The 11,459-nt window shown below is 37.7% G+C and overlaps 1 long non-coding RNA gene across 1 annotated transcript; it reads right to left on the bottom strand.

Annotated features, from left to right (window-relative positions):
• Positions 1–1,492: 1,492 nt before the first annotated feature.
• LOC128293289 (uncharacterized) lies at positions 1,493–2,384 on the bottom strand. The gene is made up of 2 exons (XR_008283460.1): positions 2,100–2,384; positions 1,493–1,750 (listed from the first exon to the last, which is right to left on the bottom strand). It is a non-coding gene; the product is annotated as an uncharacterized LOC128293289 (long non-coding RNA).
• Between the last annotated feature and the right edge of the window lie 9,075 nt (positions 2,385–11,459).

Here is an 11,459-nt window from a genome sequence, read left to right on the forward strand (position 1 = left end):
TATACATGTATTGGTTTACTAAATGATCCCTACATTTTGCTTAATTTGTTATGTTGCTATAAACTGAATGCTTCATTGCTTGTACGATTATATATAATAGTTTAAAAATTAGACTCACACTGAACGTTATAAGCTCACTCCCCTTTTCTTTACCTCTCAAGTAACACAAAAACTAGGACTTGAAATAGTTGGAGAAATCTTGGATTAGCAGCTCGTTTTTCTTATTATTATTTTAAAGTTTCTGTCACATCCCAAAAATGAGGTGAGAAGAATCAAGGGTTGCTGGTTGAGTCAGTGGGTGTGATTAGACTTTTAAGATTATTTTCGTGTTTTAGGGACAAAATGAGCCTATTGGTTTAGTGCACCTTACCACTGGGTCCTGTGTTTGAATCTCTGCGTGCCTAATTAGGGATTATTCTTTTTTATTATTTTTCTGCTATGTAGCTAAGTGGTTGAATTTAATTAAAATTAAGTTTAGATGTGTCTGATAGGGGGTTAGTTTTGGTTTATTGGGAATTCTAATTTTAGAAAAAAAAATGCCCAAATCCTATCATGTTTGCTTCCCATTCCTTCTCACATCTCTCTCTTTCATATTTTTGTTTTTCCCAATTTCAAATTTTTTACCCTTTTTACTACTATACTCCCTTTGCCACCAATTTTCTTCTTCAATTGTTCTTTGATTCTTTAGTTTTCTTTTGTTTCACTTTTAGAATATTTAAAATTTAGTAATCATGTGTCCTCCCTCTAGTCTTGATCGTTTTTCAGTATTTTCATTCAACAAGGTGTTGAAACAGGTGGAGTGTAAGTGTTGTCTCTTTGAGTTTTAAATCGGATTCTTTGATTCTTGTGTATGGTTAGACCGCAATTATTATAGTTTTAGTATGTTTGTGGAATTTAGTTTTTAGATTGGTAGAGTAGAGGCGAATCGGTCAATCTTTGGTGCTTGGAATCACGTTTTTAGGCGTAACGCCCATATTTCTTAGATTTTAATTGCGTAAATTTGTTAAATAATTTGTTTTGGTTTGGTGGTTAGGTGCCTTGAATGTTTGCTTAAAAATATGGAATTGGCACATCAAGAAATTATATCAACCAACGATAACAAACCATAACCAAACTCTATTTTATTCATTAATTCTGTCAACCAAACTGTGCTATATAATTTTGAACAAAACAATTGAAAGAGAAGATTAAAAATTAAAAAAAAAAACCTTGAACATTTTAGAATTTCTAGTGGAGGGTGAAAGCCCTCTACTTGAATGCATCGTCATTGTTGTCAATTAGGGGCTCAAATACCTATCGTTTGTGGATTCAATTACTATGAAAAAATAACACGAGAGTCAAAATCAAACCCCTAACATTTTAATTCAATGGAAAATTTGGGATAAATAATTAGGAATATGTTGAAGTAGATGGTCGTCGTCATTGTCAATTAGGGGCTTGAATACCCTGTAGAACCCATATTTTGCCCGGGTCTTAAAATAAATAAACCAAATTTTGAAAAAAATCAAAATGTCCATTTATACAGTCCTTTTACAAATCAAAATACAAACCAGATCAGCCCATTAACCCAATACCCAAGCCCAACTCAAAATCCTAGCCCAACTATCTTAAAACTTTTCAACAATTCAAACCCTAGCTCCACAAGCCTTGCGCCACTGCCTCCATGTGTTGGCCTCAGGGTGCACAACACCCGAAACAGGCGTCCCATACCATCGCCCATACCTTCTGCCCTCCACGCCTCTGACCAGACCTGCAAAAGAAAAGACAAACAAGGAGCAGAAAACCGAAACAAGACACGAACAGTGGTAGAGACAAAGAAAAACAATATTTTTCTACTATTGTAATCGGCTATAAAGCCAAGAAGAAGTCAAAACGAAACGGGGGGGACGGATTGTAAAAAAGATTTTTTTCTTACAAAAAGAAGGAATGTAACACAGATGTTAAGAATCAAAACGCATACAAGCAAATCAAAAAAGTTTGGAAACTAAAAGGTGTTCTTGGTTCTTTTGATTTTTTATTTATTTTTTTTCTTTTGTATTTTCCTTTTTTTCTCTTCTCGAATCTGTTTAAGAAAAAACTAAAAGGAAGGAATGGCTCACCTGAATCCCTTCGAGCTCGCCATCGGAGTGATTTCTCCGTCGTAGTAATCGAGTTCGACAAAGGGACAAAGAACTCCTTTTTTCCTTCGTTCTTGGGTGGCTGAAGGTTTAGTCTTCAAAAGAGGCTTTGAAGATAGAGCTCAAAAGCTCGTCCTCCGCAACGTCGGTCACCGGCCATGGCAGCGTATAGGTGAGCATGAAATGGACTTGTCGGCTGAAAAGAAGGAGAAGAGATAGAGGAGTCTGAAAGTGTTAGGTTTAGAAAAAAAATAAAAAAGGAAATAAAGGCATAGATGGTTTCAAAATAAAAGTATGATTTAAATAAAAAAACTAAAACAATGCCCAAACGAAAAGAGCCTATGCGCCTAAAATGGGTTATTTATGTGGCCAATCCTTCTCTTTTGCGCTACTATTGGATTAGGCCCCTGTTCTTCTTTTTATTATTTTTAATCTGGCCGCATAATTTTCTCCTAATTACATTTGAGTCCCTGCTGAAATAATGAGCATAAAGGCTGGGATTATTTCCCTTTTAGTCCCTCCATATTATTCGCGTGTTCTAATAGGTCCTCCCCTCTCTTTTTTTGTTTCGAATCTATTCCCTAATTCTTGTTTTAAATTCAATTTGGTCCCATTTCCTTTTTTATTCTATTATTTTCGCCCCGAATTTCTGTTTAAAGTTCAAATTAGCCCTTTTGGCTACCTTTGTTATCTTATAAATTGATATTATTGTTACTCTATAATCATATTTTGTATGCTTATTTTCGCTATTATTATTATATTTGCTTTCATTCTTTATTATTATGGTTGTTGCTATTTCTCTTGATTGTTTTGTTATCATTTATGTTATTATTAATATTCCTTGGTTTATCGTCATCATTATCCTATCACTTTATTATTGTCATTATCAATATGCTATCATTATTCTCATTAATGTATTGTCATCATTAGTTTCTACTTTATTATTATTATATTATTACTATTGCTATCATCATATTATTGAACTAGGTAACTTTATATTGGTTTTGTTATATTGTATATTTTTTTGTATTTATTTATATTATTATTACCATTATTATTATCATATATTTTATATTATTTAATTTTACATATGTTATTTCTTTTAAACTATTATACATATTGTTTATTTTGAAACTTTTATATACATTTTGTATTTTAAATTATTATGTATATTATTCACTTTAATATTATATATATATTATTTATTTTAGACCTTTTATATTATTTTAAATTGTCATATGTTATTCATTTCAAATCGCTTTATTTTACCTTAAATTGTTTTGTATGTTAATAATTTTAAATTATTTTATACTACTTACTTAAAATTATGTCTTTATAACATCTATTTTGAACTCATTTTTATATATTACTTAGTCAAAATTGTTTAATTATTTATTTCAAATTGTTTTATATTATTTCATTCTTTTGATTATTAGTGTTGTCTTTTAAATGATGTATGTCGAGAAATTATTGCCATTACGTGTTCTTTAATTTGTTTATTCATGTTCACATTATTATCATTCCCTAGTAATATTCCTATTCATATATTATCATTCTATGCCCATTATTATATTTTTATTTCATAGCATCGTATTGTATATTAAGCCCCAATACATTCTTTCAATTTAGATCACTTTATTTTATTTCAAACAAAAAAACCCATTTTAATTTTCACTTTCAAAACCAAAGTCGATCCCGTTTTCAAAAAATGGTTACGACACTATCTTGTATGTTATGTTTTATCATGTTAACGCGCTCCTTCATGCATCGGTTTTAAAAATGAGACTTCAAGGATTTCAAAAAGTATAAAGGCAATGCTTGGTGTTTGAAAATTTCAAGAAAGTAGTGCCCTAACTTATTGGGTTGCCACTTTTCTCGTTGAATTCAAATAATTAAGTACCCTTCTGAGTTTTTTTTAGAGGTTTTATAAATGCAAGCCACTATCTTGGAATCTCAAAGCAATATGTCCTAACTTATTGGATATAGCGTTTTGCTGTTCCGAAATAGAAATTTCAAAAAAGGTTAACTTAATGTCAATACTTTGACGCGAGCGAATCCCAATTTTCAAATTTAAAATATTTTAAAGAGTACTACATCTTAATTTTTTTTTTTAATTTCTGACATTCAAGACATTTGATAATCAATTAGGTACCAATTTTTGGGCGTTACGAGGGTGCTAATCCTTCCTCGTACGTAACCGACTCCCGAACCCGTTCTTTTTTATTTCGTGGACCAAAACTAATAATTTTAAAATAAAATGTTTTAAAGGTGATCCGATCACACCTAAAAAGATTGGTGGCGACCCTCGTTTTCGTTTTTTAAAATCGATTCCCATTTTCCAAAACTCGGATTGAAAAAGGTTTCGACAACTTGGCGACTCCACTGGGGAGTAATAAGAGAGTCAGGCCATGTAATTGATTATCTCTTGTCTTAATGTCGGAAATTAAAAATTTTAAAATTTAATTCTCTTTGCATTACATGTGTTTGTATTATTGCATGTGTTGCTATATCCTGATACGCATTGCATTTGCATGATCGCTATGGTCACACCCTTAAGTGAGAGTGAGAAGCTATACCTTCGTGAGGTTTTCGCCTCCGTACAGGATAGTGGATCACTTTCGGGATACGTCCATACCTATGGTTTCGTGAGATTTTCATCTCCGTGTAGCCATAGGGAAATGTATTCCCCTGAACTGAACCCAATTCAAATGAGCCTATAATGGGTGAGAATCGAGGAATCTGCTGATTCAGGTACCTCAAACTTTAGAACCAACCTCATATAGAAAAACCGTAAGAACACAACTTAGTTAGGATTAAACCTTAGATATTACCCTTATAAACTATCATTGAGATTTATTGATATCATGCAATACTGACTATTTCTTTTCTTTTGTTTGCATGTCATTTTGCATTTATAAAGGTATCGATTCACGGTCAGTTTCTAAGTTAGGAAGTTTTATTATGGAGAACGGACTTCTTGATAGAGTGGAAGGCAACGTTAACGTCCATAGATGGTCCGAGCAAACTCAACTAGAAAATGGAGATAGTATAGCTGAGGGATACATATCGGAGTTGTCAGATTACACTCGTATTAGCGTCATGCAGAATAATCTCCAAGAGCTTAAGGAAATTTGGGATCAGTGGGGCAATGGGACCAAGCAGTTATTCTACGGTAACTATGGAGACTTACCCTGCTTGCTTGATGTTCAGATAGACGAGCACTTATTACGAGCCCTTGCTTAGTTTTGGAACCTGGCGTACAGTTGCTTCACTTTTGGGGAAGTAGACATGGTACCTACTGTAGAAGAGTACACTGCTTTACTTCGTTGTCCCCGGTTTCAGAATGATAGGATCTATTCCCGAGCTCCCTGTGTCCCTACCTTTTGGAAAAAATTGATGATTATTACGGAGATGAGTGAGCAGTGGGCCACAGCCCGAATTAAAGAAAAGGGTGAGTGCAAGTGCATTTCGTGAGACGCTTTGAAAGATTTGATTCTGACACACCCTGATGAGACAAAGAAGGTAGACGTTTTTGCCTTAAGTTTATATGGATTGATGGTTTTCCCTAGGGCTTTGGGATATGTGGATGAGGCAAACACGGATCTTTTTCATCGACTCAGTAAAAAGGTCACTTCTGTCCCTGCAATTTTGACGGAAACATTTAGGTCTTTAGGTTCATGTAGGAGGGCTGGTGCTGGCAGGTTCATAGGGTGTGCTTAGTTGCTTTTGGCTTGGTTTTACAGTCATTTTTGGTTGATAGATAGGGTGGTTTGTCGAGTTTTCTTTGAGGATAACTCACCGTTGAAAGATATAGTAGCTTCAACCAGGAGAGTTGATGTTCCAGAAGAGAATTGGACAGAGCTACTTCAGAACCTTCAGTCGAAAGATGTCGAGTGGAGGGCTCCGTGGATTACGCCTGGTGAGGTTCTTTATCGATGCGGTAGTTTTGATTGGGTACCCCTATTGGGAATTTGGGGTGCCATTGGCTATGTCCCTTTGCTCATACTGAGGCAGCATGGATTGAGACAGTTCATACCAGCGACTCAGGGGTTGGCTCAAAGTGAGTTTGTATATAGAGGAGCCGATTACAAGAGGAGGGTTAGTGAAGTTTCTAGTGCTTGGAAGAAGACTTGTCGATTGAGAGGAGTAGCTATTAGCCCCGCTACGACACCGGAATACGTAAAATGGAGAGGTAGAAGGGTTAATGATAATATCCCTAAGCCAAGTATGGAAGGAGCTCGACCAATAGAGGAATATTTGCAAGTAAGGCCCTTAGGGTTAGAAATTATAAAGCAGGAGTTCGAGAGACAAAGCTTGGAATTCGAGAGGAGGGTAGCAAAGCTCGAGGAAGAAAAGATGTACTTGAGTTTAGAAGTTGATGTTCAAAAGATGAAAGTCGAGAAAGAGAGGAAAAAAAAAAGATTGAGGAAGATTGAGATGATCTAAAGGAGCATTACAAAAGGGCACAAGTAGCCTTGAGGAGGGCGAAAGTAGGAGGATCTTCAGATCAGTTGCAGAAGGAGGTCCAAGAGGAAAAGGCTAGAGCTGAGTACTGAGAGAGGAAATTCCAAGAGATGCAGGTGCAGAATTTGGCATTTGAGGAAGAGAATAAATGATTGAAGACCAAGGTAATAGAACTTGGAAAATTCCTGCGTTGGCACCAAAACCATAATTCTACGGTCGAGTTAAATGAGCTAAGAAGCAAGGTTGAAGATTTGGAGGAGGCGTGGCATGATAGTAAACTCCGGGTTGAGCAGCTCAAGGCACAAGAAGATTATCTGAGGGAAGAGCTACACCAGGCTAAAGAACAGGTTAGAAAAAGGGATCATGTCATTGGTGAAGCCATAGCCCAGATTCGAGAGGTTGCTGAGTATGTGCAAGACTTGGCAATTCGAGCTGGCGTTTTGAGTCTGATGTATTCATCATCGTCAGATGTAGGACGAGAGTTAGCCCTTTTATTAGATAGAGTTAAAGCTTTGGGCCTTAGGGCGAAAGCATATTTGTAATCCTCTTATATGTAAAGATATTCTTTTTCTAAATAAAATTTTCTAAATGAAGTTGAACCAGAATCGATATTCTTTTTGCATTCATGCATTTGCATCTCATAACATTTCATCACATCATTTGCATTCAAAGTTATAGAAAGACCCTGATTAGTTAAAGTTTACTTTCCAAAGGTAGAAAAAAAAACCTGGAAATCACACATCCTTACGGCAGTCGTACTAAAACTAAGAACATGGATCAAAGGTTCGAGCAATTACAAAAAGATATGCAAGATCAAATGCAAGAGCAATTGGCCAAAATGCAGAATGAAATGAGGGAGCAGATGCAAGAGGCTCAGAGAAACATGATAGGTGAAATGGCTCAGCTGTTGAGAGCCATTGATAAAGGAAAAGCTCCCATGGCGATCACTGAAGAAGAAAATGAAGGTCCTCCTCCAGGTTTTACCCCGCTTCATGTGCCCCTGCAGACCGAGGCACCTCTTAGAAGGCCATCTGTCACAGTGAGGCCTCAACATGGGCCAGTGGATGCTGGAATCCCCATAAATTTCCCATTTGGGTTGGGAAATAATTTGGGTGATAGCTCGATCAACCCTATTACTCCTGATCTGGATTTAATGGAGAAGGAAAGAATGGCCACTAAATCCTCAAAACAATTGGAAGATCGTTGCAAGTGGCTAGAGGAGAAGTTTAGGGTTTTAGAAGGCACTGGCAATCATCATGGGATTGATGCCAAAGACTTAAGTTTGGTTCCAGATTTGGTACTTCCTCATAAATTTAAGATGCCAGAGTTTGAAAAGTACAACGGGACTACTTGCCCAGAGGCACACATAATAATGTTTTGTAGAAGAATGACTGGTTATATGAACAACGATCAACTATTGGTCCATTGTTTTCAGGACAGCCTAGTGGGAGCTGCAGCTAAGTGGTACAATCAGTTGAGCCGTGCAAGAATCAGTTCATGGAGAGATCTTGCACAGGCTTTCATGCAACAGTATAACCATGTGACTGATATGACGCCAGATAGGATCACACTTCAAAACATGGAGAAAAAACCTAATGAGAGTTTTAGGCAATATGCACAACGATGGAGGGAGGTGGCAATGCAAGTACAACCACCATTGTTGGAAAAAGAAACCACCATGTTATTTATTAATACTTTGAAGGCACCATTCATCACACATATGATTGGAAGTACCACAAAAAGTTTCACGGATATAGTTATGGCGGGTGAGATGATTGAGAATGCCGTGAGAGGCGGTAAAATCGAGGGGGAAGTGGCTAAAAGATCGGCCCCAAGGAGAAAAGACAATGAGGTAAACAACATGAATAGCTTCAATTCCAGGGCAATCACAGTTGGACAACCTAAAGCAGCTACGGGTGAGCAACAAAATACTCAAAGACAGGAATCGGGTACGAGACAGAATTCGGAGAGGATGCAATTCACTCGTATCCCTGTGACATATCATGAGCTTTATCAAAGCTTATACGATGCACATGCCGTTGCTCCATTTCACTTGAAACCGCTGCAGCCACCTTACCCCAAATGGTATAATTCAAATGCTAAATATGAATATCACGCGGGAATATCGGGGCATTCAATTGAAAACTGCATTGGGTTTAAGAAAGTCGTGGAGAGGCTCATCAAAATTGGGGTTGTGAAATTTGATAGTACCCTTAATACTGAAAGCCCGTTACCTGATCATGGCAATCAAGGAGTGAATGCCATTGATGAAACAAAGAAAAGAAAAATCAAGGAAGACATTGCTGAGGTCAAGACACCTTTGTAAGTAATATGGGAGGAGATGGTAAAGAGATGTATACTGACCTCTAGAAAAGGATAGAAGGAATAGAGAACCATTGTGAGTTCCATGGGGAGGTGGGTCATATGATCCAAAATTGTGAAGAGTTTAAGGTCATGGTACAAGGCCTTATAGTTAACAAAGAGTTGCAGGTTTCTGAGGGTAGTTCTTATGAAGGACAAATATGTGTGCTGGAGAATAAATGACAAAGAACCAACCAACGGAGAATTATTATTTCCTTGCCAGGGAATAATGAAGAGGGGTCGCAAACTAGGCCCAAAATAGTCATCCATAAACCCAATCCTTTCCCTTATAAGGATGACAGGAGGGTGCCATGGAGCTATGACTGCAATATAACAATACCTGAGGGGGAGAGTATAGCTAGCGCATCCAGGGGCACGCAAAATAAAGGTTCTCATACACGAAGTGGGAAACGTTATGACGGGGGGAATATCAGAGTAGAGCCCGCAAAGACAAAAGATGTCAAGGCTGAAAGGGAAAAGGAAACTGAAGTACTCATCAATGAGCCGGTAAAGGAGGAAGAGGCTAAGGAGTTTCTAAAATTCCTGAAACATAGCGAGTATAGCGTGGTCGAAGCGATTCATGCAAGCGATCGGTAGCGATATATCGTTGTTAGCCCTACTCTTGAGTTCTGAGGTGCATCGAGATGCGTTGTTAAAGGTGCTTAACGAAGCATATATTACCCATGACATATCCGTTAACAAGCTAGACCGGTTAGTAAACAATATTAGTGCTGACAATTTCATTTATTTTAATGATGATGAAATTCCACCTGGGGGCATAGGGTCATCCAAGGCCCTACACATCACTACTCGGTGCAAAGGGTACACACTTCCAAGTGTATTCGTGGATAATGGGTCTGCTCTGAACGTTCTGCCGCTATCCACCCTGAACAGATTGCCCATTGACAATTCGCATATGAAAACGTGTCATAATGTGGTAAGAGCCTTTGATGGAACTGAAAGAAAAGCAATGGGACGAATTGACATCCCTCTGGAGATTGGGCCGAATACGTATGAAGTTGATTTCCTAGTAATGGATATCAAGCCCTCCTACAATTTTTTATTGGAGAGACCATGGATACACTCGGTAGGAGCGGTGCCCTCTTCATTGCACCAAAAATTAAAGTTAGTGACAGATGGTCGCTTAATAACCATCAATGCGAAAGAGGACATCATAGCGGCAGTTACCAGCAAGGCCCCTTATGTTGAGGCAAATGAAGAGGCTATTAAATGTTCTTTCTGCTCTTTAGAGATCACTAATGCCACCTTCATTTTGGAAGGAAGCGAAGTGCCGGTACCCAAAATGTCTGGAGCCACAAGGATGGCCCTACAAATGATGATGGGGAAAGGAGCATTGCCAGGAAAAGGGCTAGGAAGACAGTTGCAAGGAGGGGTTCAAATCCCAAAACTGATTGAAAAGAAGGACTGCTTTGGCTTGGGCTTCAAGCCAGACCACAAGCACAAGAGGCAGGAGATAGAGAAGTGACAAGCGAGAAGAAATGCGCGTTTAAATGGAAGAGAAGTGGAGTGGGAACCGATGATATTCCCGCCTATATCCAAATCCTTCAAATCAGGAGGACTGCTGATAAAGGAAAGTCATCAAGTTAATGCTGTGCACAATGAAGGATCGGAGCAAGGAAGCCTCGATGGCATTCGCCCTTATGAACCGGGGAACTCTCTGAATAATTGAACTGCGAAAGACCTTCTTGTAGTCTTTAGGAATTTTTCAGAGTAATTCTCAAAACATGTCTATTACTCTAGGGCCTAGGAGTAGTAAGATTATATTTGTGAAATAGGCTTATGTTCATCTATAATTATTTAAATAAAACATAACTTTTTATCAATTTAAACGAGTATTGTTCTATTTTTATCGACCAATATTCCTTCAAATTCTAGCAATTCTTATTCTTTTATTCATAGCACATAAACAATCATTCTTCGATTCATTCATTCTTTGTATATTCTTTCATACCCCCACAGGTCCCTAGATATCAATGATATGAGCGTTGATACTACAGCTCCTAATTTTTCTAGCGAGCAAGACATGGGTTTAGAGGAACCTCAAGATTTTGAAGATGTTCAAGATTGTGACGTCTCTCTCGATCTGTTAAGAATAGTTAAGCAGGAGGAGAAGCAAATCATGCCACATGAGAAAGAGGCAATAGAGAATATAGATCTAGAGGAAGGGAAGGAGTTGAAAATTGGAACCCTAATTGGCGTGGACACAAGGCATGGTCTGGTTGAGTTGCTTCGAGAGTTTAAAGATATCTTCGCCTGGTCATATCAGGATATGCCTGGATTCAGTACTGACATTGTGGTACATCGTCTTCCGATAGGACAGGATTGTAAGCTAGTCCAACAGAAGTTGCGAAGAATGAGGCCAAATATCGTTTTGAAAATAAAGGACGAAGTCAAGAAGCAGTTTGATGTGGGATTCTTGCAAGAAGTGAAGTACTCCGAATGGGTAGCTAACATTGTGCCTGTTCCCAAGAAGGATGGAAAAGTACGAATGTGTGT

Source organism: Gossypium arboreum, chromosome 5 (genome assembly GCF_025698485.1).
Source record: "Gossypium arboreum isolate Shixiya-1 chromosome 5, ASM2569848v2, whole genome shotgun sequence".
NCBI classification, from domain to species: Eukaryota; Viridiplantae; Streptophyta; class Magnoliopsida; order Malvales; family Malvaceae; genus Gossypium; species Gossypium arboreum.